Below are 16,403 nucleotides of genomic sequence, written 5' to 3'. Positions count from 1 at the left end.
ATCGATCAATCGAATGTGCGGTATAGATCAATCGAATGTGCGGTACCGATAAATCGAAAGTGCAGAATCGATAAATCGAATGTGCGGTATTTGTCAATCGAATGTGCCGTACCGATCAATCGAATGTGCGGTATCGATCAATCAAATGTGCGGTATCGATCAATCGAATGTGCGGTACCGATAAATTTAATGTGCAGTACCGATAAATTTAATGTGCAGTATCGATCATTGGAATGTACGGTACCCATCAATCGAATGTGCAATATCGATCAATCCAATGTGCGGTACCGATCAATCGAATTTGTGTTACTGATCAATCGAATGTGCGGTACCGATCAATAGAATGTGCGGTACCGATAAATTTAATGTGCAGTATCGATCAATCGAATGTGCGGTACCGATCAATCGAATGTGCGGTACCGAACAATCGAATGTGCGGTACCGATCAATCGAATGCGCGGTATCGATCAATTGAAATTGCGGTACCGATCAATCGAATGTACGGTATCGATCAATCGAATGAGCGGTACTGATAAATCGAAAGCGCAGTACCGATCAATCGAATGTGCGGTATCCATGAATCGAGTGTGCGTTATCGATCAATCGAATGTGCGTTACTGATCAATCGAATGTTCGGTATCGATCAATCGAATTTGCGGTATCGATCAGTCGAAAGTGCAGTACCGATTAATCGAATGTGCGATATCGATCAATCGAATATGCGGTATTGATCAATCAAATGTGCGATACCGATCAATCGAATGTGCGGTACCGATCAATCGAATGTGCGGTACCAACCAATCGAAAGTGCAGTACCGATTAATCGAATGTGCGATATCGATCAATCGAATATGCGGTATTGATCAATCAAATGTGCGATACCGATCAATCGAATGTGCGGTACCGATCAATCGAATGTGCGGTACCAACCAATCGAATGTGCAGTACCGATTAATCGAATGTGCGGTATCGATCAATCGAATGTGCGGTATCGATCAATCGAATGTGCGTTACCGATCAATCGAATGTGCGTTACCGATCAATCGAATGTGCGGTACCGATAAATCGAAGTGCAGTACCGATAAATCGAATGAGCGGTACCGATAAATCGAAACTGAATTATCGATCAATCGAATGTGCGTTATCGATCAATCGAATGTGCGGAATCGATCAATCGAATGTTCGTCGTCTTAACGCATGGGCCCACTGGGCCCTGACACAGGGCCCCGCGATGTCAGGAGCCCCGCAATCGTATACCCCATGTCTAAATCTGGGAGGAAAACTTATTGAATAGGCCATTATGCCTGATTGAATTTGATACTTGACAACTTGTGACGAGAGTTGGTAAAACACTTGAGAGTTTTACATTAAATATTCGAATCTGAGTTGGCAACCCTGGAATATTCAATGCCTCGAAGGCTTACAACACCAGACAACTCGGGTCCGCGCACCAGTCATTTTTTTTTCCAGTGCAATTCTCACCCAGGAGAATATATCCGGTACGTTGATATTCATTTTCCATCACCTAACATCGATTAACGTCAAAATTGTATATGGTCATCAATAAATGAGCCTTTCGGCACATCAATGATCAGGTGGAATTGATCCTAAATCTTATCTACGGTAATTACTTAGTGAGCTCTTTATAGGCATGTCCATGAATTGTCCTATGCATGATGGTTACAAATTGTACTGGGGAACGTTCATTTTCAAGGTTTAAACTAATCAAGAATAATCTCCGGAACAGAATGGGGCAACGGCGACTTAATAGGCCCTCTCTCATGTGCATAGAAAGCGACATCCTCAAATAGTTTGACTTTCAGCCAATCATACAACAGTTTACGATCAAGAAATGCCGCAAGTTCCGTTAGTATCCCCAGTTGAAAGACTCAACACAAGGTTGTTACAAATGGTGAGTCCAGTATTGTTAGGGAAGGGATGGAGGGCAACTGGAAGATTACTCTTCTATATTGTATTTCTGCTTTTAGATATATCACGTATGTAATTCAGCTAAAGTTTTATGCTTTAAGTGCGACATACAGTAGGGAGGGGTGGTAAATACAGGCATGTCGATGCTTGATCGATTGGCCAGGATGTCAATTTTTCGCGCAACCTTTTTTCAAACTCACTTGATTGAGGGACCCCGCTCCATTGCCGGGCCCAGGGCCCGGTGATCTCTTAAGACGGCCCTGGTGTTTTCATCGTCAGGCAAGGGCGTAGGAAACGGGGGCTGGGGGCGCCAGCCCCCCCCCCCCCCCCGTGAAAAATATGGAGGGGCGGAAGTATCATTCCGCCCCCCGCTTCGCAAGTCAGAAAACCCCTTTTTCATTTCCAAATGAGAAAAAAAAATCTCATTTGGAGCACCATATTGCATCTAAGGCCAGGTGAAAATGCAAAATTATATACAAAATGGAGAGGGTGGGATGAAGTGTGCTATATTGATGTAAAATGGTGATACTTAGAACCTTTTTTAAATCAATTTTATTTTCAAAACTGTAGCTTTTTTTAGATGAAATTCACTTACTTTACGTGGTTCTTTGAGAGCTATAAGTGTCGTTGTGTCGCCGTAGTTGCCAATTATACGGTCGAAAAAGTGCTAGGCTAGATCGATCTAGCATATTTTAACAGTGTTTCCCCTTTACACTGCCCCACCTGTTCCGTTCGGCGCCTGCACACTTGACTAAATTTTGTTTTACAATTATTTTACTAATAATGTGGTATATTTTCAAAATTCCTGGACATTTAGACGAATCGGGGACATTTTCGGGGACACTTATTCATCGGGGACAGCACACTGTAATCGGGGACTGTCCCCGAAAATCGGGGACGTCTGGTCACCTTAATGTATATACACACGCATAGCGTAAGCAATAACTTCCCAATTCAGCATCAAAAGTGCAACACACAGCCAATGAGAAGCGAGGTATGCAAATGAGGCCTTTACCGCGCTGGGAAAAAATTCGCAGCCAGCCGGCTTAATAGGTCACTAGAAGCAGCCCTGTGATTGGTCAGTTGCCCCAAATTCGGACTCCCGCAATCACTTAAAATTCCACCGTTTTACTACATTTTTACAGTAATGTGCAAGAACTGTTTTTTTTTGGCATAGTAAATTATGATTCTTACGATTATCCTTCGCATTTGAAGTTTCAATCACACCAGACACCCGAAAAGTGAGCAAAGGAAGCGTTAAACAGGATAGAAGACGGCCTAAAATGTAAAAGTACAATGTTATGTTACCACAGCTGCTGGCCATGGTACGTTCAGGTGTAGCGCGTATCCTTCTTCTGGGAGCTAACCCTTAAGATGGAAAACTTCATTGCCTGAAAATGCAGTAGTGAATTCCAACTTCTAAAACGTCCACATTCTTCAGTCACATATTTTTCTTTAAGATGGCTTTGGAGGAACACTTTGTGATAAGGGGAACACACCACGAGTTGGTAACTGTGTTGGGCTACTATCCAGGCTCAATGAAGAGAAATACTAGTTGGTTTCGAAGGTTGAAACTTTTTACTTTTAGGCCTGTGCTACTCAATTCCAAGGCCATAACATTGATAACGTTACTGCCAATGCATTGGCCCTACGTTAGGCCTGCTGTATCCCATGTGAGGCCTATCTCTAGCTTAGTTATAGTACTTATACCCTGCTCTATTCAAATATTATTTATAACTTTATATACTATTACTAGTCCAGGTATTATGTAGCCTATTGATGTATTGTGTGAGGGTCACCGTAGCAGGCTTAGGCCTAGGCTTTCCATTATACTTGTTAGTGTGATTGCATAACCTTTGTAAACTGTATAGCCTAGCCTACTATTTTTGCATTGCTACATGCTTGATTAATTCAGGTTTGTAGGTTTGGACACTAGGGTTTGGGGTTCACAACACACAAAGACCTAGTTCCTAAACTGCAAGGGGTGTGAAGTTATAGCCAATAGCAGGGATGTAAGTCTTCCGGATTTTTACGGAAATCCGGTTTTTTTTTTAATTCCAATAAGTCTTCCGTATTTTTACGGAAATCCGTTTTTTTTTTAAATTCCAATAAAGTTCCACAAAATTGTTCGAATATCAAAGACACAACGCGGCAAAAATGCCTGGCCCGTTGTAGCAAGCTAACTTCAATTTTCACTCATAGATCACTCAAAATACCATTTCCAGTTTCGCATCATCGCATTGCACTGTACAACATTGTGCCATGTGAATATCGTTGCGTACGTGCGAACTTCAAATCGCTATAGCTCATTTCTGTCGTTGAAAAACCTTGCCTAATTCATGTTGATTGGACTGCTAATAAATATATCTTCGTAACTGCTGTGATATTTGTGAGCGGCGGAAATCTACGGGATACGCATATGAAAGTCGATATTTGTGATCGCATTCGAATGTGAGACTGTTTTTTATTCCGTAGTTCGCTGCGACGTATTCGTAACTATGAGCTAGCCTAACATAACGATAGTGTGTAAGTAGTAAGAACTAGGGGTAAGATGTGTTAGCGCTAATACTTTTGAGCTAGCCTAACATAACGATAGTGTGTAAGTAGTCAGAGCTAGGAGTAGGATGTGTTAGGACGGCATTCACCTGGGGTCTCCGAATATTTTTTCCGGTTTTTTTTTGGGCTGCACTTACATCCCTGCAATAGGCAAAAACAACCCTCCTGAAAAAGAAATTTAAATCATTTCCAATACTTTCTATATTTAATGGATGGGTGCAACTTTGGTCAGAATCTATCACAAGTTGAAATAGACATTTAGAATATTCATGTTCATATCCAAATATCACAACGTAGTCCTTCACTGTGTAATGTTGGAAAAGATAAATAAATTTCCAAACTTTGCTCAGAAAGATTTGAAATGCAACTTGTGAGAATCGAATGTTCACCTTATCCTGTAGTAATTGTATATAATCATCACAAATATTTGTTTTCAGATGGTCACATCAAGTCTTTGGACTAAGAAACGTGTAACTTGGAACTAACAACATGCATGAAGGATGGGTGACAGACTTTTTGTTCTGGTAAGATTGTTGAGATTGTATTGACTCATTCAGGCCTGTGACTTCTTAACTGATCATTTTCAAAATAAAACTTTCAACCAAGGGCGGCAGAACCGGGGGGGGGGGGCACAGGGGCCACGTGCCCCCCCCCCCACTTTTCCTCAGGTTAAAAATTTGCCCGTTTTCTACATAAAAAATTGTACTCTTGATCACCTTATTAGGTCAGCGATATTTCAGTAAGAGATCTAATCCTAATTTAGAAGTATTAATGAATTTCTGTGGGTCAAACTCAAATGTTTACTGCCACAAGGCTTCTAACATTCTGGTGAGTGCCATTATGCATATTCAATTTGTCAAAAAAATCCTAATACATTTCCAAAAATACATTGCTATATTACATTGTTACTTTGTAATAAGCAGAAGCCATTTATAGCCTACTATGAATAATGAGTTTAGTTTTAATATCTCATAACCTACCCCATCCTTTCGTATTTTGACATATTTCATGAATTTGCTTTCATGCATGTATCGATGGCGTGTCCATGGACTTTGACTTTATAATGATTTCACCTCATTTTGTCTCAAAAGAAAACTTGTTCCTTGTTTCCAATTTGCACATTGGATATTGCAGTGCTAGTATGCATTTTTTCTTTGAGGGGGGGGGGGCAGTGGCGGAGCGTCCATACAGTCAGAGGGGACGGATGCCCCCCTGACGGACTCAAAATGACTGCTGGCGCCCTTTTCAGCTTTTCACCACTTTTTACTTATTCGCGATTATTGACTTTTTTATTGCGCTCTCAAATACCTATTGACATTTGTCACATTTTGTTGGTGTAATTTTCTGACAAAATGGCGATGACACCTATTTATTCTTCGTTTATCTGCAAATTAGCAAGGCCCGGAAAGGATCATTTCCGGTGATCTATGGGAGAATCTTTACTCAAAATATTTCTGTACGCTCTGCGCCAACCTGTGGTGGCGCTCTGCTTAGATAGTGTCGAAAGCGCCCCCGGCCTACAGACCATTCTCGCCCCCTGACCAATACCTCTAGATTGGCCACTGGGAGGGGGCGTTGATGGAGTGATGTGTATACGCAAATAAGATAATACAATAAGAGTTATAAAGGGTACTAAATATCAGGCTGCATCAGTCCAATCGAATTTCTGCAAAGTGCCCTTCGACGCCGGTGCCCCCCAGATTAACATTACTTCCGCCGCCCTTGCTTTAAACCGCGGTGGTTAAAAACAGTAACTTGTTCATTTCAAATATTTCTTAATACTTATACCCAAAAAGGTATGCTGTGGTTGCATAATTCATGGCAAATTTGTTGATGATTAAAAAATTTGATTTTTTTTTTTTTTTTTTTTCTGGTTGTTCCTCAGAAAAGCAGGCCAAACAGAATGTAGCAAAATAAAATGACCAGTATGTCAATGAACATAGAATGTACATTGTAGTTTAAATGTAGACTGTATAAGTGTAGGTTGGTGAATTGAATTAACCAGTTTACCTGTTTGGGGGTATTTAGTTGCAATTTGAATTTGATATAAACAACTAGAAAGAACTCCAAAGCTGATTTTGGATGCACAAACAAGAACTTGGTCGTCTTGGACTACATGACTACCATTAGAAATTTTGCTCTGTAACCACAATTACTTCTGCCTAAGAAGCCCAAGAAGTGATTTGAATTGTGTGTGTTTCTGCCCCCAATTGTTATTGAACTTAATAATTACATGGATTGCTAGTAGTATGCTTCACACCAAGTTAGCCAATGAGTAGGTCCAAGGCCAACCATGGTAGCCTTGCATACAATGTAATCGAAGTTCACACCGTCCACCATCAATTACTTCTACCTAAGAAGCCCAAGAAGTGATTTGAATTGTGTGTGTTTCTGCCCCCAATTGTTATTGAACTTAATAATTACATGGATTGCTAGTACCTGTAGTATGCTTCACACCAAGTTAGCCAATGAGTAGGTCCAAGGCCAACCATGGTAGCCTTGCATACAATGTAATCGAAGTTCACACCGTCCACCATCATTTGATACAAACTAAAAAAATTGAAAATAAGGGGATTGCGAGAGAAATGCACATTTGGTGTATTCACTTAAAAAAAGTCCTTTACACGGTTTACATTTTGCAAAGTCCTGTACAATCCTGTAAATTATCTTGCATAGTCTTTCAAAAGTCCTGTACAATCCTGTAAATTATCTTGCATAGTCTTTCAAGAGTCCTGTACAATCCTGTAAATTATCTTGCATAGTCTTTCGTAAATCCTGTACAATCCAGGAAATTATCTTGCATAGTCTATCAAAAGTCCTGTACAATCCTCCATAGTATCTTGCATAAGTCTTTCAAAAGTCCTGTACAATCCTGTAAATTATCCTGCATAGTCCTTTAAAAATCCTGCAAATTTTTCTGTAGGAATCCTACATAAATCCTGCAGGATGTGGCCAAATCCTGGCATAAATCCTGCATTAAATCCTGCATGATTTTGTGCAGGACTTTTTTGTATGGGCGTGCTCTGTCTTTATTTCTTTATTCTTCCCTGTCGTAACGTGTGGTGTCTAAATCATGTTAAAACTTCTACTAATCAAAAACTGTGAAAAACTTTCCATCTACAACGTTCCTTAAAATCCTTCATAGTAGATAAAACACTTTCGAATGAATCTACAAGGATACTGCAACTACTAGCACTAATAAAAGCAAACATGTAAAACAATGAATAGTTGTAGCACCTTGCAGCGGTGTGATGATAAGTATGCAAGAGATTTCTGTAGAAGGACGTTCAACGTTCTAGGCTAGGCTCAAGCCTAGCCCGATAGCAGGCGTATATTTTGCACATTGAAAACTACACCACACTCGATCAGACATCCGATAAATGTGAACCAGGTTGGTAATGAAGTTATTGTAAACATGTTTGAAGAACTGACAAATACTTTGGCAAACGTAAAAGATTAATAATTACGAATTTGCGACCATGTGCAATGATTAAACATTGCTAGGATTGAATGTTGCACTGCAGAACAATCGTACTACTGACAAGTAAATGCATGAATCTAACCAGAGCAGGTGCTTGCTGATTTTTAACACAGCACAGAGCTATTATAGCATTTTGAAAACCACATACATTTGCCACATTGCTTTAGTGTTGTATTGATAGGTTAAGCTACTCAAAGCAGAATATGTGTAGTGCTAGCTTGTCGAGTAATCTCAACTTCGGTTTTGAGGAGAGTAATCGAACTTCCAAAGTGTAATTGCGAATACTGGCGATAAATCAATTACGACTATCAGCACTAGGGTGCACCAGTGTATGTAATGGCCTTCAACCTCAGCTTGTATGTAGATTTAATGCTTACATTTAAGTCTTCAGTAATTAAGTAATGGCTATGTCAAAGTGTTTAAGCAAAAATAAATTTGTGACTGCGGTAAAGAATCTTTTTGTCCAATTTGCAGCCAAGTTACATAGTCTAAAGTTTCAGAAAGCTGTAATTACTGTAGCATTTCCTGTTAAGTGGAGGAAGAAATACAGTAATAAGAATGGTTTTAATTCACAAGTCATAAGTTTACTGTTCAAGTTTATATTGGTGCATGAACAACATGCACAACAGTTTTCCATAAACTAGTCAAATTAGTGAAACAGGAAATTTATCCTAAATGAATAGATGAATTAAATGCAACATGCAATCCAAGTGTATCATTTAATTTGTCAGTCAGTTGTGTTCTTTGAAATTTTACCACCCTATACTGTCCTGTCATAACATACTGACAGTATGAACAGTTCCTCATGCTTATCTAATTCTAATGTTAATACCACCCTATACTGTACTAAAATATCATGCTTCAAAGCACACATATTGACAGTATGAGCAGTTCCTCATCATAATCTGATTCTAATGGTAGTACCACTCTTTACTGTCCTCTCATATCATGCTTCAAAGCACTTGTTTTAATATTATGAATAGTTCTCAACCTTTATCTGATCTAAATGCTAATACTTCCGTATACTGTTCTGTCATAACATACTGACAGTATGAACAGTTCCTAATCTTTATCTGATTCTAATAGTAGTACCACTCTATACTCTCCTCACATACCATGCTTCAAAGCACTCATACTGACAGGATGAGCAGTTCCTAATCTTTATCTAACTATATTGATAGTACCACTCTATACTGCCATATCTTATCATGCTTCAAAGCAGTGGTACTGTCCTTAATCTGTAGCAACAGGACATTCCTGCTGCTTATACTGTCCGAAAAGTGCTTTGAAGCCTGATGTTAAGTACAATATAACCAGAATGAAAAACGCATTGTGGTTTCATTCATGTTGTAACATTCATGAGCAGTTTTCTTCATGAATCTGACGTAATGTACAGTGAATGTGACATGTTTACAATGCATGCACGATTGACCTGTTAATTGTCACCAAATGAACATTGACCTCCACCAAAATCAGTTGGCTCATTGTTTACTCAATGTTATTCACCTTCATAGCAAGTATATGAGATCTGCCCAAGGTTCATTTATTGAGATATCATGTTTACAAGGTTTTCACAATTTGACCCCTGGTGACCCCAAATGACCTTTGACATACAATTGTGACACACTTTACAGTAAGGTGACCAGAGGTCCCCGATTTTCGGGGAGAGTCCCCGATTACAGTGTGCTGTCCCCGATGAACAATAGTCCCCGAAAATGTCCCCGATTCGTCAAAATGTTAAGGAATTTCGAAAATATCCCACATTATTGTAAAAACAAACTTCCGGGGAGTAATGCATCAGCTAGTAGAAAGGGTGTTTCCTCTCATGAATGACTTATGGAACTCAGGGAAATCTCAGCTGAAGGTTGAAACGGTGAAAGCCATGCTGCAAGTCAGAACCCATTTCAGTATATGTCTTGTGTGCACCAATGAAGTATTGAAGAAAATAGATTTTTCCAATTGATCACAAATTTATGACACAAGCAACTCACAAGCTCTCAAAGAACCACTTAAAGTAAGTGAATTTCATCTAAAAAAAAGCTACATTTTTGAAAATAAAATTGATTTAAAAAGTGCTTCTAAGTATCACCAGTTTACATCTTAGCACCTGAGGCACTTGAAAATTTTCCAAAGGAGAGGGGGACACCCCCTCCCCTTAGACCCCTCCCCCATATCAGTCACGCAATAAATGTCCCTGATTCCAGTCTGGAAAATATGGTCACCTTACTTTACAGGGGAGACAGATATTTAAATATTCAATATTTTTAGATGAAAACCCCATCTCAATATCTTAGTTCATCGTAACTCTAGAAATGGTTGCTGGAATGTGACTTGGTAAGCATGGTAAATAAGCCCTCATTACCACAGAAAGTTTTTCACAGTGGGTGATCTATAATGTCATCATGGTAGATGATAGATGTTCACCCAAAGCTTTACTTTTGTTTTATAATTATGTTTACGAATTGTTTAAAATGTGATAAAGTTAGCAGGTTGTCAGGTTTGGTTAGCTGACATTGTACTCTGAACTCAAGGCTTCATTGAAATGCAAGCTTTAGCTAAGAATATATTTTTGTATATAAATGACCTGTACATTGTTATGAAAATGAAAGACATTTTCAATGTTTCTACCCAGATGATTTTACTCACTTTGCATACAGTTGCCACATAACCTTTATTAAACAGAAAGCCTAATGTAAGAAAATCATCTCTCTGTGGTTGAGCAACTGCTATTGGGATGTATTTTTACCTCTCCTGGTGTGGAAGATTTACATGTTTTGTAATTATGTCAATTTTGAAGTCAAGAGTTGTCCTTACAAGCAGGCTGCTTTATCGCTTTCCTAGCGTTAAGTAATCACTGCATTCGATGAAATTGGTTTAATTTCCAAATTTTCTGGGAGTGATTTGACTTAAAATCATCAATAATTTAAGTAACTCTCAAATTATTTTACTATTCCTATGTTTCATGAATATGGAGAGTTTAGTCAACCCCTTTACTGGAATGTTATTAGCAAGTTTCTTGTTTTTCTTATAGAGAGATTTCATCAACCCTCTTTACTCAAATGGTGAAGAACAAGTTTATGTTTCTCTCATGGAGAGGTTTATCAACCCCTTTACTTGAATGGTATAAGCCAGTTTCTTGCATTTTATGGAGAGGTTAACTCAATCTCTTAACTCAAATGATATAGAGCCATTTTCATGCTTTTTTATAGCTGACTGCTTTCATCAAGATGTAAATGTGTTTGTTGTCACAACGATATCTTCTCTTTTCAAGTTTACAGCTAAGAAGGTACCCATACTGATCTTCAGTGGCGGCAGTGAAGGACAGTCAAAAAGGTTGCAATCAAACACTTCATGTACAGGTAAGGAAATCATGCATATTCATTAAGGAATAAGACCCCTACACATTATTGCCCTGCCCCCCCCCCCTTTTTCACCACCATTGAGATATATGTGCCTGATAATAGGGGTAAGGAACATCTTCTGTAAAGCAGAAAAACCATGTCTGTGTCGGTAACATTGAATATTTCATTATATCAAATTACTAAAAGAAACAAGGATTTCAAAATGTAACTTTAAAGCCAATGCACAAAGTTTGAAAACACATTTATAAGAGTTATAAAGACAGTCCTTAAGCTTAAGAAGTTTCCTGGCTTGATTACATTGTACTTTTGAACAGTAACATCTCAGTCTTGATGCAAATTCCTCAGTTTTAGTCCACCCTCTGCTATTTAACCTGCTCTTAGCCAATGAAAATGTCAGCTGTTCATTTTGGTGCTTTCCTAGCAAAGAAACTTTCCTGCAGGCTGAGACAAAGACAAAATTAGCTGAAAAATGCAAAAGAGATCTGCAAACCTCTTCCAAATAAGATCTTCCTACGTAATCCTAATGCACCAAATGCTAACCAATACATAGAAGATAGGAGCTGTGTAACAAGGGTAAATTTTGGTCCATCAATAGTACCCTTTGAGGGCACTTTCTTTGTTCCTTTGGGTAATGTGTTTAATGCGTTAATGCGTGACCAACTCTACACTTTCATAAAACAAGGGGTTGTGGGGGGGGGGGTGGGGGGGGGGTTGATTTGCAATAGAAGGTTGAGTTACTTCACAAAAATCTCTGTGATAAATATTTTTCTGTCATCAGTTATTTGATTCTTCTGAAAGACGAAATCTGAACATATGTTACAAGGCTGAAGGAAATGGCTTTGTTTTGGATATTAAGGCTGGAGGGGTTAGGGTGAAGGCAGGAGATGGGGAGACAGCAAGGAAGGGTTCAAGGTATGGAAAGATCGTTATTATGATTAAAAGATACTGATATTCATCATAGGTGAACTTTAAGTGTTTCCTGTGAAAGGCTAGACACCTACACTTCCCAGCCTCTTCACCCTTCCCATTTTCACACTTTTATCCCTCTAAACTGTATCCATTTAATGTTCAGTTTCATATAGACTCTACTTTATATTTTAAACTACTAAAGTATATCCAGTTTGTCGCATGATGATATATCTTTGATTGGTAAAATGTTATCTTAAAAATTATTCCACCCTTATGCCGCCCTCCCTACCTGTCAAAACTGAATCACGCATGACTGCATCCATTAAAGCCTACTCTTGTAGTCTCTGTCGTTTCTTGATTGCTTACATCTTGTGTTATAACTGATTATTTCCCCTCCAGTCCAACGAGCCTGACGGTAAACCTAATCACTCTTGGCGGCATCCATTAATGCCTAGATTGATAATTTCTGTCGTTTGTGATTGCTTACATCTTGTGTAATAACTGATTCCATCCCCTCCAGTCCAGTGAGCCTCACAGTAATTCTGTTGTTATGTGATTGCTTACATCTTGTGTAATAACTGATTCCATCCCCTCCAGTCCAAAGAACCTCACAGTAATTCAGCTCTCTTGAAGGCTTTGTTTGTCGAACACCGGGATCTCCTTCTACTTGGTTCAGAGGATGGAAGCACCTGTAAGTTTCAAACAGGTTTCAAAGTTAAAATACTGCTATAAAAGATATTACTTTTCTTTTCATTTGTCTTATCTATTAAGGCAGGGTTTTATGAGTTGATGTCGATATAATGTTTTTTGATGTTGTTTGATGATAATATCCCATAACAACGTCATTTATTAGCTTGTTTCATTTCAATTAATGAAGGAAAACATGAAAATAATAAAAGCTTCCCATTGTGCTATTTGCAAGAGATTAAAACTAATATGGAAATTGTCTGGGTGACAAAATTTGTCATTGAACGAAAACTTCCGGCTAAACAGATTATCTACTGCTGCAGGGGTCGAAATTTAGAATATTTACCACTATTCCAGCGGAATAGTGGATTTGAAAATACACTATTCCGTCTCATTCACCACTATTCCTTTGAAACTATAATAAGAAGAAAAAATAGTAAACAAAAAATATATGTTAGTCTTCTGTTGGTTTATTGATAATCATATAGTGTTTTGTGTACTGAAGCAAGAAGGCAGGTAACCCAGGACGCAGGTTGTAAAACCCACTCACAAGGGCAATGTCAATGGCTAGTATCGCATGCTTCAGGGTATACGGGTCACACAGACACCCACGGCCCAGCGCGGGAAGGTTGCTGTAATAAATCAGCCTCGCGGGAAATGTTTTCAACAATATTGCCATTCCACATTTTTTTTTAAATTTAAATTGTATGTTAGTTAGTAAACGTTTTCTTTCGTATGAATTTGACTTCAGTTCAGCGTTCCCTCTAATGTGCGGGATTCCCTTCAACTAACTCAGTAATCCCGCAAAGAAAATATTTGTCTGCTGGAAATCCCCGCATCGTTTTTTGCATTTGCGTTAAGTTTATACTCAATGCACAACGTATTCACTTCACTGTATACAGAAAAAACCGAAAATCAGTAGAGAAATTACCAATTGTGTACGAAAAGTAAGTTGGTACACCTTTCAAATTTTACGATAGATCGAGCAAAACACTTTCGAAAAATTCACGCGAATCTGGCATATCGTGCTAAATGCAACTAATGTCATGATAACAAGGCTCTAGTACACCCATTTATGAATAAACCGTAAGACCACATCTGGTGTTAAGCGGGAGAAGAGGTATTTTCTAGAATTTCCAAAAATATGCAAAAAATGATATCCTACCCTAGTTAAGTGTAAAGCAAATAGCCTAACCACCTCATTGGTTACGATCACACGTAACTATAAGACACAACTAATTGTATTTTGCGAAGTTGACGTTTTCTACAAGAACATGGAAACAATATTAAGCATCTAGTGAATCATGCCAAGTGGCCTAAAGCCTAGGTTCTCAACCTTTTTCTATCCAGGGACCCCTTGAGATAAACTGAAATATTTGGAGGACCCCCGGACAGTGACCGCCGGCCTGGGGGAGGGGTATAAGGGGAGGGGGTGTCCCCCCCTTTTGAATTTTTTTCAATATTTGAGGGTTAGATGCGAAATGGTGCATTATTTTGCGACTTTTGAAGTAAATTTATGTTCAAGAATTTATGTTTAGAAATGCATTTTTCTGGGCCTGGAATGCAGTTTTCCTAGACCTGCAAGTATTGCTAGGCATAGGCCTTCTTGGAAATTCTTATTTTCAAATTATATATTTCCCAATTAAATTTTAATTTGGAAGCGATGAGTTGTCAGATACAAACTGGTTGATTCTGCATGAGGTCAGGAGAATTATGGGTTTTCTTTGTCAGAGATAGCTGCAAATGGCACCGTTTTTTGTGTCAAATCCAAGTTAGTTATAACTTTTCCTCCACCAAAGCCTTATAACTACCGCGCTTCGCTGTGTCAACAGTGAGCAACGCATCATAGTTATTGCTCTGCATATTAGGATGTATAGTGTGCAGTTAAGTTGTACACAACACTCGGGTGGCATGTTATCCATACCTCACCGAATGTATACCAATGAGAAACTATATTACTTGTTTTCATCTGGGGAACGCACGATTCAACATTTATCGACTACTGACGATACGGTCTGATCATCAGGGTCCGACGTATTGACGGCTAGCCTATAGCCTAGATTTCTAGAGGCATACATACTTCTTCCTTCGACTATATCTCTCATTCCATTTTTCACGAACTTCTTCGGCTTTCGCGGACCCTTATTTTTTTCACGGACCCCCTGCGAACCCCTTTGACCTCACGGACCCCCAAATAAATTTCACGGACCCCCTAGGGGTCCGCGGACCCCAGGTTGAGTAACCTGGGCCTAAAGCATGTCATTACAAGGGTTACTTTCATAAAGATGGCCATAACTATAGGGGCCTTGATATCGTGCTATGCTTGTATAGTATGGACTGCCTAGTGTATCATGGGGAATACAGTAGATTGTTTTGTTCATGCAGAGGAGTCAGTTGGCTTGAGGTGTGGTTTACTAACCTAAATGTTACAGGGATATTTTACCTACTTTTCTTGAACATCTAAGATAATATTTCGCATAACTTTACTGATCCTTTACTGACTGACCTAATTAATTCTAGAACGGAGCCAAAACAGTTTAAAGGTCAAGTGACACGTAGACTTGACTTTACATAATATTAAACTTAACAATTCTTACATTAAGAAAAACCCAACACCGCGAATTTTTTCCGTCTCCAAAGGGGTAGAAATCGGTAAAAAGTACTATTACGTAATCGATTCAGTGACGTCACCGGGGGGAGCACAGAAGAGTGCAAACTGTATATGTTCTGCGCAGTGCATTGGGTATGTAGAAATCTCAAACTTCTCGAAAATATTACCTTATTCAGCAGTCTGTTACAAGAAAGTTAAGTTTTGGATTAAGATGAAAAATCACAAATTGATACATAAGACATCGAACAAAGCATCTAATGACTTCTTTTTTCATAAATTCCTTGCATTTTCTTCCTATCAAGCAACATAAACTCCACAAAAATTGGCTAGATTGACTCGTTCGGGGAAAGTCGAAAACAAATGACGTCATTTATTTACCAAGTCGAAAGTGCAATGATATCGTCGCAGGGAACTGCTTATTGCTACCACGTACAGTTGCTATAGACGCACTGTAGTACACATATATACACAGCACCGCATACACAGCATAGCTTATACATATCGAGAAATGGCTGCCGGTGGCATTGACTCACAGTATTCAGATAGCAATTGCGGTGAAGGCCGGGAAATGGAGGACATGGTCGACAATCGTGGGGAATTTTTTCCTACATGTTCGAACCGGAGACCAGCGAAGATTGAAGCGGGATCGGACAGCGATGTCGAAATTAATCGTCTTGACAGAACACAATGGTAACGTTAATCCTAACCTACTTAGTATAGGGTAGTTGTGTCACTAGTTAGGCCTAGAACCGATAAATGTTTCCTAAATTTGTTAATGGGACAGCAAATTAACATGAGAGTGTAGTCGAGTTAAGTTAAGGAAGTTACTATTTTCTTAAAAGTTGTGGCATACCCTGCTTCATGAACA

The 16,403-nt window shown here is 39.0% G+C and overlaps 1 protein-coding gene and 1 long non-coding RNA gene across 2 annotated transcripts in view; one reads left to right on the top strand and one right to left on the bottom strand.

The window, feature by feature from the left end:
- Nucleotides 1-3,343: 3,343 nt before the first annotated feature.
- Nucleotides 3,344-16,403, top strand: part of LOC139973726 (kremen protein 1-like) — a 169,385-nt gene continuing 156,325 nt past the window's right edge. The window contains exons 1-5 of the mRNA XM_071980576.1: nucleotides 3,344-3,496; nucleotides 4,923-5,009; nucleotides 11,238-11,325; nucleotides 12,107-12,240; nucleotides 12,835-12,928. The gene's annotated coding sequence lies outside the window, so the exon portion shown is untranslated. The remainder of the gene's footprint in view (nucleotides 3,497-4,922; nucleotides 5,010-11,237; nucleotides 11,326-12,106; nucleotides 12,241-12,834; nucleotides 12,929-16,403) is intronic.
- The window catches only part of LOC139973734 (uncharacterized), a 245,354-nt gene continuing 234,114 nt past the window's right edge, over nucleotides 5,164-16,403 (bottom strand). The window contains exon 3 of the long non-coding RNA XR_011795316.1: nucleotides 5,164-5,850. This is a non-coding gene — a long non-coding RNA (uncharacterized lncRNA). The remainder of the gene's footprint in view (nucleotides 5,851-16,403) is intronic.

This window comes from Apostichopus japonicus, chromosome 9, assembly GCF_037975245.1.
Source record: "Apostichopus japonicus isolate 1M-3 chromosome 9, ASM3797524v1, whole genome shotgun sequence".
In the NCBI taxonomy this organism is placed as follows: Eukaryota; Metazoa; Echinodermata; class Holothuroidea; order Aspidochirotida; family Stichopodidae; genus Apostichopus; species Apostichopus japonicus.
This window is presented reverse-complemented; position numbering and strand designations above follow the sequence as displayed.